Raw genomic sequence first — 13,965 nt, 5'->3', positions numbered from 1 at the left:
TAAGTGCCGCATGTGTACACGGAAAAGTTACATTCAGTTGCTAACTGCATCCTCATTAATAGTTGATAATCATTAACGACATGGTACAGTATGAATTAAAACATATTCCTCTCTGTTTACATGTAGAACGTTTCAAGCATTATCCAATTTATCTATTCCCCGACCTAATGCTTATACAAGGATCTCTATCGTTTTTACGATCAAGTCGTAGAGATTACTCCAGAGGATCACATGTGAAACGTCGAAATCAGACATTCTCCATTATCCGAACTGCCAGTCGCAAATTCACCGCAGGCTGGCTCCGCGACCGATACGCAAACGTTTACGATAATGTTTCGGACATTACGGACGGCGGTATCGCGTCGGTCGCAACCATCGACAGCGTCCCCGACGGTAATAATCATCCTGTGGATCGATCGTACACGTAACCGAGGTCGGAAATTGCGTGGCGGAGCGTTCGTTGCGCTGCCTACCGAGCAGAACAACCTTTGCTCGTGTTTTCTTTATTCGTACGCGCGCCGACAGTCGACGCGTATCCGCGAATGGCATTCATCGGCGCTTCATTATGGTGGGACGCGGCGTCTGGTGTGTGCGTCAGTTCGTTTGACGAGCCGCACGATCACCCTGTGAAGCGCGTCAGGCGGTGTACGCGCTGACGCGAGCGAAACCGTCTACGCGCGGTCGACCGACGAGACCTCCAGCGGCAAGAATCGCGATAATTGCGGGCAGGAATCGTTCCACGGCCATGGCCGATCGAACGTAACCTGGCGCACGCGATAGAAAGTCGTGGGCGACCGCGGTCGCGTAATTGTGTTTGACGTCTTCACGGCTGACGGAACATTCAGTCGATTATTCGATGATCCAACGGGATCGATGGGGGAACGGTGACGCGAATAATCGACGCCAAGCGTTGCCAAGCTGGTAATCTGTTAATGCGACTCATATGAAATTCCGTTTATTGCAAGTTCTTCTAAGATTCTGATGATCTCGCAGGGTAAACGCACCAATGAATGAACACTTAAGAAAGTTTGTAACTATTAAAATCGATATTTAAATAATAATATTAATAAATATGTGACACTGTGTTCTCTGACTGCAGTGCAAGGAATGTCGTACATACATATTCAACATTCCACTTTATAAATCCATTGAACCCGTAATTATTCGCCTTATAACATCGAGTCAGACTCGTGGTGACGATATCAAAATGGATTCAACAAACAGAACTATTATTCGTCTTCTTTGAGTCAAATTGACATACTAGTTTGCTGATATTAATATTTAACTTTTAGAGTAAATGTACAATTGCGATAAGTACACGAATTACTTTTGTTTCTGGCGAGTTATTGATGCTAAGTAATTCTGGAGGCTGCAGGCACCAAGAAAAATAATAGGGCAAGGGGTTAAGGCGCTCCTAACAATTAATTCTAATTCGAACTCGAAACATCCGTGAACTGTCCGTCATTCGGAGCGACGTGTCCGCTGAAAAATGTGGACACTGGCCACGGATCGAATGATCGGCGGCCGCGACTAACGTGCGACCTGGGGGATTCCGAGCAACAATGTCCAGGTTCGAAATGGCGCGTGTAATCCCCGTCGGTTGACTGCGCGCCAGCCTCTACAATGTGTGCACACGGTATCCCCGTCGGAACACGCGTGCGGCGTACCAGTGTGCAAGAGGACGCAACAGACCACAAAGCAGCGATTTCCCTGTCACGGACGCCGGATAATCGTCCAAAGTGACCGCGATCGATCGTGCGTGGCCGGGGTCGCGACGATCGCGTGCAACCCGTACACGCCGCGCCTCAAAGGATCGGCGCACCGATCGGGTTCCAGCTTCTTCTCTTTTCAATTAATTGCGACGATTTCGCGCAGTTCGCCACGACTGCTCGAAATTGCGACTCGATTCAAAGGATCGGCATGATCGTCGTCGAATCGACGACGAAAGGGGCTCGGCCACTCGACGTCTGCATACACCGATACCGATCGCTTCGCTACTGTCGCCCGAGTGGTTTGTTCACTCTGTCACGTGCGCGTCGCGTGTCATCTTCCCGACGGAGGATGAGCACGCTTCGGCCGGCACTCGAGATCGCAATTGTTTTTGCAAACCTCGTTTTGTAGGTTGTACTTGTGGATATATTTGCTGCGTCATCTGGTTGTTCGTGTCTATGAGTTTCTTAGGTATTTGTTTGGTAATGGTGTTTAATGATTGGTACCTAACGCACAATTAATCGGTATGTTCTTATATGTAAAGATGTTGAATTTTATTGTGAGTAATTGGTTTAATTGATTCTTCTAGATGATTAAGGAAGTTTCACTGTTAAATTTCACCTCAAGCGAAATTTCATTTCCATACCGTTGAAAAACGTAATACGTAACTGCTAACGCTATTTGTTTAAAGATATTATTGTATTATTATGAAACATCATTTCTCTCTTGTATTTTGCAATAAATGTAACAGAAAGTTAGTTTGGGTTCTTTTTGGTAGCTTTTAAGGATTAAATAATTTGTTCAGCTTAAAACAGTTTGTCCTGCTTTTTTAAATGCTTTTTAATAATCTTGTAATTAATTGCTTGAATTCCTACTCTCGTTGCGAACGAATTAACGAACGTGATACTGCGCATCAGTTGAATACACTTTCTGAAATTGCATTTCCTGACTCCACGAAGTTAGAGTCGAATTACAGGATACTGTAAGTTGCAGTAGGTAATGAACACTGAATATTTAATTATCAATTTCAATATTAATATTAAACATTCTGTTGGGGCTAGACGTATGATTTACTGGAGACGCTTTTGGTGGCATGCCAGAAAGGTTGAAAAATGGAGGCACGTTCACATTGTAGTAGATATATAGTGGTATTTCATGATGTTAGAAATGAGTGCTGTCGCTGAAATTGCTCGCTATGTCTTCCTCGAAGACTTCACTTTTATCATACAGTTGCGCGTTTAAATCATTGAAAAGCTCACGGACTGACTACGAAATAACTCGCGTTAGACTCTCTGTTGTACATGTTTCCTGAAGGTAGAACAGGAAAATAGCTACAATTCCGCAATTTTCAGGCTCGATTGAACGCGTCTGTTCGAGACACTGTTATTATCTTGGAAATCGATGTCGCTGCTATACGAGTTTATAGTCAGGGTAAAATCAAGCGATCGTTTGAGGTCATTGAGCAGTTATGTTTTTTATACTTATCTGTATCTTGGAACAGAACTTCGAAGGTATGAAGTAACTTGCGAAAAAATGTTGAGCTGACTATTTGTGTTAGTATTTTCCTACATTAAATTCAATAGATACGTTCCCTTCATGCGTATAGTAGAATTAATTATCAGTAATAAATCGAACGCGGATTCTTATACAAAATGCTATTACTTAAAGTAATTCGTAAAGACAAGAGTGAACGGCGAAATTTATTGTTTCTCTGAAGTATCTTATTGTGTTTAGAATAAAACGCAAAACTTGTGCGTCTGATGAAGGTTTTGTCTTTTATCGTATTTCAGAGAGCCCTATAGACTATAAATGCATAACACCCGCAAAGTAAATCTTGTATTTAACTTGAAAGTACAGTCAACTTAAAATATCAAAGTCTTCTAACGAAAACGTGCAAAAGCATACAAGAAGACTTCCATCGATTATAATTAACAAATTTATAGATCCTGAAAATAATCGAATCAACGGTTCTAAAATTCTGTACACAAAGATTCAAACTCTTTAAAGAATCTTTAATAAATTCTATGACTGGAAGGATCTCTTCCAGCCACACAGAATATTTATCATCGTTGCAGCCCGTCATGCCGTGACTGGCGAAACCATCAGCCTCCGCCAGACAATCATAAAACAACCCCACGCAACGAACCCGGAGCTACGTCACTTTCGCTAAAGTCTGAACAATCCTTTAATCGACTGCTCCTTTGACTATCGTTTACGGCATTTTATTACTTTCGTTCGAGTCAAGTGATTTTTAATCATCCCCCCGGGAACAATTCATCATTCTCCGTTCTTAACCTGGCCGATTAATGATCCTGAGCAAGATCCTGTTCCATATTTATCCTGACCCCTTCCCCCGGGGTCCCGCGACCCGCGCCGTCCCGTCGGGCAATAAATAAATTTCGTCACGCGATGCCCACAATTCTTCGGCCCGGGCAGGACGACTCACTCCAGCTATTTCGCGGATCGGCACCGACCGGGCCACCCCATCGTCTACGCGTGCAACCCCCCCCTTGCCCCGTGCGCACCCCTCCGACGGAACGTGCACGAGCGTCCGACTGTAAATCAATTCGACGCAACGGAGGTATTTCAGTTAAATGACACATGAGTGCCCCGTCGAATGCCCTCTCGTTTTTCCTCTCTCTTCAGCCGGTTCTTATCTCGTTCAAACCCTCCTCGTTCCTCTTCCTGGTCTCGACCGCCCTTCCTCCACGCTCTCTCTATTCTTCGATCCTTATACCAATTTATCGTAGGTTTCCTTGTTGCGGACCGTTCCTTTTTCATATCGTTTCCTTTAGGTTTTATTTCGATGTAGTATATTTTATATCGTAGCTTCTATTCCTCGATTCCCATTTTCCTTCTCTAACCTTGTTTTCTTATCGTTTGCCTTTCTGGTTTCTTTTTAAATATTTTTGTCTATTATTTGGGATTGTAATAGTCTTCTGTATAGTTTCTCGATTTTTCGGTTTTTATTTTAGGGGTTCTTGTTTTTTCTTGTGGGCTATTTCTATTTCATGTTCCTATTTTAGTTTATCCTAGTTTATTACTTGGCGTTTTCACCATTTTCCTTCTAATTCCAGCTTTTACTCCAATACTTCCATGTTCTTTTTATTTTGATCTATCCCTGACTAACGTCGTTTCTTTTCCTTTTTGGTTCAACAGTCTCGACTTACTTCTTAGTACACCTCATATATACTCAATATAACATTCGTAACAGTAAAATAAAATCAAGTAAAATAGAGCTACCATCCAACGATAGAATTCCAAAATCGTGACCACTGCCCTCTACAGTTGCATCGTCGGTCCCGAACGTTTCTACTATAATAAGGGAATACAGTACCATCCCTCTCTCTTTCTCTATTCTCGATCATTTCCTCTTCTCACCGTTTCTCCCCTTCTTCCTTTCGTCCCTTCGCTCGCTCGCCCCATTCTCGTCTATCCTCGACCACTGTCACTCTGTACGCTCGTTCCCTTTTTTTTCCGCATCGTCTTTCTCGCCTCTCCTCCTCCTATTCTGTTGGTCACACGACCCCGATAGCCCAGGATTCTATACGGTTCGGGTATAGAATTGAATGCGACGCATTGTCCGGCGCAGTCTGACCGTACGGATATTGCCGGAGGAAAAGGAGCGAGCTGGACCACGTGACGAGGGGATCGCGGGGGAGGAACCGGCAGGGAGGGTCGAATAGGGTGAAGAGGAATAAGCGAAGAGGGCGCCAAGTCTCCTGAATGAAACGAGTGGAACGGGGCTCGAGTTATGTACCGACCACCCTTGGCCAATGGGCGCGTTAAATTATGCCTTGTCTCGACCGGGACGCTGCATCCAGACTACCGAATACTACGGTCTCCTCGTTCTGCTATCGTATCCACTGGTATTCATACCTTTTTATCGTCATCCGACTTCAACGACGATCACTTCGTTATAATCGATTTATCTGCCAATTTGTGGCACTAATGTTTGAAACATTAATTTTTTTGCAGTTGTATGGGTTGCTTAGGAAAAATGACTTTAGAAAAAATGTGACTTTATTAAGTGAAAATTTTTCGTTGTTACATTTAGAAATAATCTATTCACAACTGTTTTATGGAAACTCGGCCATACCGATGCGAGAAGCTTAAAACCCACGGTTAGTTGACCCCTTGCGAACCAATTTCTATTTGTTTTAACACACGGGGCAGACATTCATGTAATGTGTTAATTATACATGTATCGGTAATAATTAGATTGTGGAAGTTTATGCACATACGTAGTTTGAAATATCAATTTATACAAATGAAAATTCGGTAGATAAGCGTCTACTCTATGTGGCTTTCATTATGTTAACCGTAACATGTAGATATCATGAAACTCTAGTGAATTTATTAATTTATTGTATTTCGCAAGTCAAGAGATAGTATAATTGCATGAACATCCGCAGTCTAGTAATAATAACTATAATATTGCTACTGTTTTACACGATTATGTTAAATTGTTGCATTTGAGCTAGAGGATTACAGGGGTTTACACATATTTCACTGTACATAATCAACGGATGTTATCATGGGCGTAGCCAAGAGGGGAGGGGGGCAAAAAATTGGATTTTGCCCCCTTCTCCCTTCCCAGAGATACAAAATTTTTCCGTAATATTTAATATTGCAGTATAATTTGAAACACGACCAACAGCCTCTATTAACAAAACGCATACAATTTCAACGATTTATGATTTTAAAAATAAAATAAAGTGTGTCTGGCTACGTACAGCCTTTTTCACTGTGGCACTCGATGTGTTGAAATTTTATGCATCCATATTGTGATTATAATTTGCATAATTTTTCCAGGAAACTAAAAAGGGAAGCAAATGTGGCAGTTCTTATGGCATAAACGACGGCACGCGTCTGCTAATGATTTTCCCGTTGCTGGTATACACCTCGCGAAACGCGTGCGGGAAATAATATCCGGAAACGGGATATGTTCCGGGCGGAATAAAGCGGCATAATTGCCGCGCGATGTAATAAATTACCCACCGCGTGTCTCCGTTTCGGCTTGTCTCTTCGGCCATGTGGGACTGGTATAATTAGTCGCTGATATTATCTGTGCACTCGTCGAGGAGGACTGAATAACGTTTTCCCCGAATCGCTTCCAACGAACTTACAAAACGACGCTCACTCTAAATTCTTTTTCTATCTCTCTTCCTGAGTATGGAAAAATACATGCCAGTAGATGATTTCCGTTCAGACAAAGAATCTCAACTAGGATTCTGAATTAATAAAAATTCTTCTATGGCAAAATCACTACGAATTATGAAGCATGAACTATTTCATTTAATACATAACCACGAGGATGATTTTTTAATACAATGATGACGTGACAGCAATTAAATGAACCTTTCGGTTTCCATTTCTCTATGAAAGTCGCCTCGCTTGCTTTAGAACTAAAAATGAACCCTTTTCCATATTATACACAGCAAATGTGTTCAAGCTCCGTAAGATTCGAGAGGGTTACAAAGATAAGCGCCATGGTAAATCTCGACCTTTGCAGTGTCTGTTTCTCCTTCCGGGTGTCGAAAGACGCGAGCCAGCAGACGATTTCCGTTCGGATAAGGGATCTCGAGCGATTCCGCCGAAAAAACGATTCGAACGTTTCGACGGTTCTACCGTGATTTCGCAGCGAACCAACCGTGTCCGCGTCTTATCCGTTTCCTCTCCCGCGGGAATCCGTGTTCGCGTCCGGTTAACGAGGCAGGGACAGGAAGGAAGAGAGGTCCCAAGTTTTATAGACGGAGGGCTGCGTTAAAAGCGAGAGAAGACAGCGGCAGTGGGAGGGTGCGGGAGGGTTGCGAGAAATAAGGGAACAGCAGCCCGCGATTCAGGGATCGCGTAATGAGACTCTCAAAATATAGCTAACGACGATTGTCGAGGGTCAGTCTACCGTGCTTTAACCGTAACTGTCTATTTTTATTATTTTCCCCTCCCTACTGTACTCGCCGTTTTCCCTCCCACCTCCCGCCGTTACCACGGACCCGGGGGTGGCTCTGGCTGCTTCGTTCCTTTATCCTCGACCGCCTCGACGCGTCGCGGCGTCGGAATAGCCCCGCCGATAAATTCAAGACGCTTACTGCTTTTCGATGGCGGCGAAAGTCCGGCGAGGAAACGCGTCGATGAAACCTTGGGGATGAGTTCGTTCGAATTCGCGTCATGGAATGCACGAGTCCTGGGGGAAGTACAATACGATGTTAGCTCTAGGATCTTCGTTTTAAGCCTTGTGTGAATATTTTTATTCTGACAGATTAGATAAACATAGATAATTTTACCTCCATACTTTTCCGAATCTCTTAGTTTTCCCTTTCTATAATATACCATATACTGGTAAACGTAACAGAAATATTCCCATTGATCGAAATTAATTAGTTCAGGAAAGTTATTCGAAAGAGACAGAAATGGAAAGGGAAACGCTGGCTAAGAAGGGGTACGTCAGTGAAAACCAGCTAGAAGTAAACATCCAGCCATGGAAACATTCGTAGAATCGAAATTCCCAATGTCCACTGCTCTTTGTAATCGCGTCCCCACCCCCGAAGACGCGCCTATAGAAAGGGAATAATGTCCTTTTCGAAACCATCTAACTCGGAACATCCAGGGACAACGATACAAAAATTTCAACGCAAAACGGACGGATAGTACGTTTCCGTCGGCAGTTTTCCTCTATCGTTGCGTCGACGAATCGGATTGTAGCCAGGCGTTACGAGCGAGCCCGTGGAAAAATGAACGGGAACGAAAGGGGGTGGTTTGGGGAAAGGGAAAAAAAGAGCGACGGACGCTTTTGAAAAAAAAAAAAAAAATAGCCGCGTGTTCGTACCTCGTACAAACGGCCTCGAATGAAATTTCCCGATCGCTCGTACAGGCGCGTGTTCGTACGTGATTGATATCGAAAATGTAGTTCCCGGGGCAAATTCGTTCGCATCAATTCGCCGATAGCTCTTTTTTTCTTTCGTTCATTTTTTTTTTTTTTTGACATCTGTTTGTTATTGCCGCGTCACGAGACAGGATATCGATGCCCGGGAAAACGCGCGTTTTATTAGACGGAATTTCTAACTATAACGGCCCGCCCCGTCGCTCTGTCTCGTCCCTCCTTATTGTTTTTGCGTCTCCTCCTGACGAAATTGCGCAGATACTACGGGGAACGTTCGAAGGGGGGTGCCGAGGAAAGGAAACCAGTTCCGTGAAGAGCGTCGCTTTGCTATTGTCGTGATTGCTATCATCCGAACGCGAGGGATATAAAAAGAAAATTGTCCTCGTGTTAGGCTTATTACGGGTAGTAAAGGAAAATTCGATGATAATCTGTAATTTTTTCAACTGATTAGGGGCTAGGGGTATAGGTCAATTGCATTGTCCTCCGGAAAGTATTAGGTCGGTGCATATGTAGTGTCGATTTCATTAACTGGCACATTTAACCCTTTCGTGAAATGGGATACATATGACTAGTTGAGTATACTCGAATAAAAATTGATCTGTATTTAGTATCCATTAGAGACACGATGGTTAGTAGATAAACGACAAGTTCTTGAGAAAAATAATTTGGTTACCAAAGGGTTCATTGCGATTTTATGAATGAAAATTACAAACACTGATCACTACTTTCATGTTAAGTTGGTCTGTGGTTTTTCCGTGCCACTGTCGCGTTTCGACAGTACGACTACTTAAAAATTGCTTCGAATAATTTCGGTCGAAATCTTTACAGTCATTTAGACATCAAAATTTTACGTAGAACTCAACGGTAAACCTCATAAACCTTCATTTAACATTCTGATAGAGGTTTAGTAAGTTAAATCGGTCTCCAGAATGTTCAACTAGGTTAGACATGAGAAATTTATTAACTCCTTCATGAATCGGATTGATCTATAAATCATTATTTAAGGTTTCTTCGCTTATAAACAGCCAAGTAGCAGTAGTTCTTCGAAAAGTTTTCCTCGAAAACTTCGATTTACCACAATTCAAAGATCCTTCCGCCACCAGTCCGATTAGAGGCTTACACAACAGCCAAGCGGAAAATCGATTCCTTCTCGCCGCGAGACCCGCTACAAGGTGGAAAAGCAGAGCAAGCGGAAACTAGATAACGACAAGAGAAAGCACATAGATAAACTAGGTACCAGCAGACAAAGGGAGCAAAGAACGCGAAAGCGAGACTGATCATTGTGCAAAGAAAGAAAGGGAACATTAACAAACCAATAAGGCCAGCCAGGGGATAGGGATGGAGAGAGAGAGAGAAGGTTGTCGGGGCACGGTGGCACTTTCGTACGTAAAACAAGCGAAATGGTTTTGACATGAAGTGGTGGCCACCAGTGGTGGTAGACGTCGGGTAGGGGTGGCACCATTCCATAATCCATTGTGTCCAGTGCCAATTAAACGGTGCTGCCATGCGTATGGTCAGGAACTAACCGGCCGTTCTCAACACGATCACGGACCTTCGCTCACGCATACACCGTGTGAGAGAGCGTAAGAGGAGTGCGCAGATAGCCAGTAGAGGAGGAGGAGGCGAAGGCAGAAGTAGAGGACCAAGCGGCTGATTGGGGAGCATCTGGACCTCCGCTCGTACCGGCAATTACCGAACCGGGTTACCTATAACTGTGCACCGTCGTACACGTACACGGGATGTCCGCCGAACAGTGTGCGAATGGTGCACAGGCCGTTTCATAAAATGGTCTGCGTGGATATTGTTTACCTTCGGGTGATGACCGAGCCAGGACTCCGATGAAGACTTTCCGTTTGGGAGTTTTTCGAGGGTGGCTGGTTTAATGGATGGTGGATCTTTGCATTGATGTTGATGCCTCTTGTATTTGAATTGTAGACAGGGGAACGATTAGTTAAAATTCGATCTTTTTTGTTCGTCGAGGCGTTAGGTTTCAATGAGCACCTGTTGTTCATTGTTTTCGGTAATAGGACTTTCTTTGAATGAATGCTTGCTCCTTTTATGGGGATATAGCACTATGATGGTGTATATAAACCAAATATACTATATATACCTTTTCCAGATTTAGTTTTATTATCGAGACACTTATCTAGAAGAGAAAACAAGTTGAATCGAATGTACAGTTTTTTGAAGGTAGCATGATTCAGCGGAGGATTTAGTATTAACGAAAACAAGTTTGTTTAGAGTCTATCAGGTTCAGGAATATTTAAATGATGAATACTATAAGAGATTTTAACATTTAGAGTGGCTACAGTCTACTATATTGACCCATACCTCATCCAACAAGTCGAGTCAGTAACTATAAACGTAGTGAGGTGATGACCATTTAGATGGGACAGGGACAGAGACAGTTGCTTGCCAGTAACTGGGCTTAGCACGCGAATGTTTCGACTATTTCAACTGACTCGTCTCGTTGGACGGACCATGCGTATATGTGTTGTCCTAAATTCAATATATACAAGTCGAACTTAACATTGCATGTGACAATTTCTTAAGAATACCATACTTGTCAAAAATGCTCATACAAATAATAGCGACCAGGACCTATTGTTCCATGAAGCATTCTGTACAACAGCCCTGTCCAGAGAAGAGTCCGTAGCTCCCCCACCCTGGTCCCTCGTTGTCATAGGGATTACGACGCCAATGTTCCGTTCCCTGTTCCACGAATCATGGGACAAATATCACGAGTGAGCTATCACTCTCGCTCTACTAAAAGTGGTGGGGTGGGCACACAACGCAAGGGGCCCCTCTTGTGAACAGGCCTGCTGCATAAGCACAGACACACGCGTAGCCAGTGGGCAGCGAACGTGGCCGTGGTGGGTTATAATCACGATGGGTTGTCTGTCGTGCGCACCGGATCAGTAGAAATCCGTTGATTGGTCTCTGCCACTTGATTCAAACCTGACCATGGTCCAGCCATGGCCAGAACACGAAGTTTTTCTCCGTGACGATGTCTCCCTAGTTGCTGCGGCTTCTCTTCCAAACCCACCGCAACATACACGCTCGTTGCACGAGGTTGAATTGCCGATTCCGAGACGTTCCGGTCTCCGTTCCGATTCGATTGTTTCTGGTCTGTTTGGGCCGCTACAGGATAGAGAGAGGTCGATGGTAAACGATCCGCGCGATATCGTCCTCTGGAATTAAAATTCAACCCCCCTTCGTCCAACTTCCGACATTAAATTCCCGTTTCGACGATCGCTGGGAACGGGGTTCGTTCGAATGTTTGTCTTCGAACGATTTTCCAAGTGCTGCTCGTTCGGTCCTCGAGTCGAGCGCTAAAAAGTGGTCGGGAGATTGTACGAAAATTGAAAAGTTATCGAAGTGAACGGAGGATTATTTCGTGGAATCGAAGTGGAGGATTGTCCGAGCTGAAAGTAATGTCTTCATTGCTTCTAATATAATTGTAATTTGTAAAGATTAAGCAGTATAAATGAATGAGGAACAGATCAAGTTCAACGCATGGGTGCTGTTTTACAACCTGCCACTGAAAAGGGGTAACAAACTATACAATATGAGTATTACAACGGATGAGTGTAGGCGATTAGAAATACATTCTTGAAAGAATGTACATACTTCGATAATACTATGTAACAAAGGTGGAATACTCATCATTGATACGTTGATATTAAGCAAGGTATATTGAACCTTAAAGTGTCTTTAATTATATAATAATTATATAATAATTTTTTCTTCGTCAAAGCGGCAACAATGTGAACAGTTATGTCCTCCCGGTTTGTAGTTTACTCCCTTCTCTACTCGGTTTTACTCAACTCTATATCGATTTCGGTATAGCTTTGATGGCATAATACCGGTATCAAAATCATACCGGTTTAAGTCCCTGGTGCGAACATTGTCAACAAGCCGCGTGCGTATCCGTTTGCGGCTTGCGTTAGCATCCCATCGAAAATGCATTCGACGCAAGATGCGTGTCGTAGATATCACAGCGGCAAGACAAACGAGCGCGTATTCCTCGTTTTCCCCCGGCTGGACACACGATTGCTCCATTCATCGTGGCGAACGTAAGTATCGCGGTACGGCTCGCAGCGGGTCGCGCGATGGCGGGCGTAATCGTGATATCTGTGTACGTTAATGGTCGTCGGACGCGCTACCGGCATTTATAATGCGGATTCGTTCCCTGTATTCGCGGCACTCTCCGCCACCATCGCGATCGTTCTAATTGTTTACGATCGTTCGTGCCCCGCCCCTGGTGAACGTCTTCCGATGGTTTTTAAGACCGATCGTTCTTATCTGTTCCCTCTCTTGCTTGCATCATTTTGTTCGTCCCTGTTTTTCGATAAGCAACGCAACGACGATGCGAAACCCAACGGCGTCGGCTTACGTGCAGTTGAGATATCGTTATGGGATTCGGGAATCGTGGAGGTTACTCGATCCAATCCTTTAATTGGCACTCTGGCGTTTAATGACGCCCCGTGTTTCATCGACGAGTAGCCCGCTCTGTATTGGATTAAATTCGTTGGATTTATCGCGCGTGAAATATTGAATTCATGGCTGGCTATCTTATTGAAGCGATCGAAACACGGATAGTATACGGTGATAACGTTTCTCGGTGGCGGAATCGGGGAGATTGGGTTGTGTGGGATGTATGTATATTATGCGGAGTATTTCGTGGATTTTTAAGCAATTGATTGTTTGGTGTTGAGTATTTACAATGCAATAGTTTATTGAACAGTGCACGAGGGTTAAACGCAGCAATGTATTCAAGTACGAAATTCATTCCAGTATTCGATTACAAGCTAACCTTTAAAAAATGTAGAAATGCTTGTCTGTATTACTCTGTTTATTCAGTCACGGCGGCAAGACAGATAATTTCTCGGTTGCCGGCACGAGGGGCATCGACACCTCGGACGAAGACACGCCGCGACTAATCGGGCGTGGAAATCGACGGAAGGTAGAAGCGGTCGCGATTCTTACCGCGAAGTGGCTATTCCGCGTGGACACACGTGTCCGACCACGTGCGTCTCGATATCCCCCCAGCCGTTACTTCTACCTTTTTGCACCCTTCCTTTTTCATTCGACCTTTCTGAGTCACCTACCTGGGCCTTCCTCTTTTTACCTGAACTCCCGATCGTTCCTTTTTCCAACGGGCATCGCACCGATTCAGAATCGCGTGCAGGCATACACTACACATTCGTGTTTGTATCTGGACACTGGGTGAGTTTGTAGTAATACCACGTAACTGTTACCGACATGTCAAAATTAATGGTCAGAAGTAATCTTTATTACCTTCTCGTTAAAATTGTATTAAAACGTGTATTAAAATAAAGTACACGATACGACGATTTAGCATCGCTTTT

This window comes from Dufourea novaeangliae, unplaced genomic scaffold, assembly GCF_001272555.1.
Source record: "Dufourea novaeangliae isolate 0120121106 unplaced genomic scaffold, ASM127255v1 scaffold56, whole genome shotgun sequence".
Lineage (NCBI taxonomy): Eukaryota > Metazoa > Arthropoda > Insecta > Hymenoptera > Halictidae > Dufourea > Dufourea novaeangliae.
Note: the sequence above shows the minus strand (reverse complement) of the source record.